The sequence below is a fragment of the Cupressus sempervirens genome, chromosome 8 (assembly GCF_028749045.1).
Source record: "Cupressus sempervirens isolate cs-2001-9-10 chromosome 8, ASM2874904v1, whole genome shotgun sequence".
NCBI lineage: Eukaryota > Viridiplantae > Streptophyta > Pinopsida > Cupressales > Cupressaceae > Cupressus > Cupressus sempervirens.
This window is the reverse complement of record NC_143125.1, coordinates 179,409,472-179,411,552: the sequence shown is the minus strand read 5'-3', so window position 1 is coordinate 179,411,552 and position 2,081 is coordinate 179,409,472.

Genomic DNA, 2,081 nt, shown 5'->3' with positions numbered 1-2,081 from the left:
AAAAGGCTTACATCTAGGATTGCAATAGATTATATAATTACATACAAAAAGAATATTAGTATTCAAATCTCTATGATTTTTTTATTGTATTAGTAATAAGATCTAAGGATGACATTGTTAATCAATGATATGGTTTATAAGTTTACCAACAAAGTAAAAATTTTAGAAAGTGTTGTGGAATAAAAAATTCACAAACCCTTTCCACCCTTCCTCAATCCCTTAGTTATTAAACGTATTCAACATAGAGCACCTTCCAAATGCAAAGAAAAATGAAGCTTTCCTATTCTTGGGTGAGGATTTCATGTTCAAGGTGGACTTTCCCTCCTTGATGTTCACCTTCATGCTTAAGAGAACACATGGATAGAGGGAGCCTATCAATCTTAGATAGTTGTCTAATGGGAGAACCTCTTGAAGGACTTCTTGCTCTTGACTTTATTAATAGTGCAAGGGCCTTCTCTAAGTATCATGCCTCATGGCCTTTAGATTTAGGCATTATCAAGATCAATGGATGAGATAATGTCACAAAATACGTCCAAGAGATTATCTTCTTTCTTGATTTCCTCCAAGTCATGAATAAGTGTAGACTAAGGAGTTTCCTTACACACACTAGGTTTCCAATCCTTTAATACATGAGTTTCCATGAGATATTCCCCATGCTCCTCAACACCATTGACAAGGGGAGATTATCATATAGGAGGATTGAATCTTCTTCCTATTTCTTCATTTGCAAAGAGGTTGCATGGAAAACAAAATTCTCAATATCCTAATACAACTCCTCCAATGCTCAATCTCTAGCTCATCTTTGACTTCTTCTTCCTCAATGTTTTCACCCTCCTTAGCAACAACAACTTGCATTACAAGCAATTATTCATGTTGTCTCATCAACACCTTTGTCTCCTGCTATTGTTAGAGAAAATCTTAGTACACAAATTGTTCCTTTTTTTGGAAATGCTCCCATTCTTCCTCAATAATTGTTGGAAAGTCAACATTATGTCTCAGGCACTACATGTTTTCCAAGGCCCTTCCATTTTAACATTGGGAAAAGACATAAACTTCTTTAGGAGGAACATAATAATAGGAGATCACCCATAGCCAAATGTAAAAGGTTGATATGAAGGAAAGTTGAGAGCGTCTACAACCTGGTGTTTTTGGTAAGGTAGAATATGTCCATTCTCATGAAAGGGAGGGGGGAAATGTATCCACAATATCCATCCATGTTGAAACATAAGAAAAAATATAGAAGTACTCACATTATGCTTCAAATGTGCACAACTAACATCCTTAGGACGGAGAAAAGTACATATTAGGAAAGACAAGGAAAATCATTGTATTATAGAGCCTCCAAGTGCTTGATACGTGCCTCTTTAAGGCTGAAAATACTAAAGAATGCACACAATCTCCAACTATGAAAGTTTTGTCTAACAAGGCGTACCAGGAAATATTATTGACCCCTAAAAGGCTCACACCTAAGTAAGGGAAAACATCAAGCTTTGCATATGGGGAATTGATGCATATTATAGAACAACCTCCCAAATTTCAAAAGTTGTTTCTTCATATTTGTTCTTGGGAAAGGAGAGGAAAATTTAGGAAAATGATTGACCTTAGGGGATTTTCCAAAGCTTCCACAACCCTTTGAATTTTTCTTCAAAAGTAACAGAAATAAGGAATCTCATGACATTGGGCATAGAATGCCACAAACTTCATTTTGAAGAGAGAAAAGAGAGTAAAAAGCTATATAGATATATTGCTTAATACTTGGACCACTTCGTGAGAAGCACTCATTAAGGTCCACGAAGGTTGTTCCTATGTTTTTGAAAGCAATTAGCCTATGAGAATCTCAACTAAGATGGTATAATACAATATTGAGTCAATATTAATTGAAAGAGTGTAAATTATGGCCCATTAACATGTGCACTTATAAGCCTAAAACCTAGAAAGACATAAAGCTTGTGATTATTCACTAGATTAGGACCAACACACTCTAAAGGAAAACTTGGTGTAGCCAAATGTGTTTCCTTCTATTTATCATATGAATACAAAGATAAGGTTGAAGAATGATATGATACATATTTTCTAAGTGT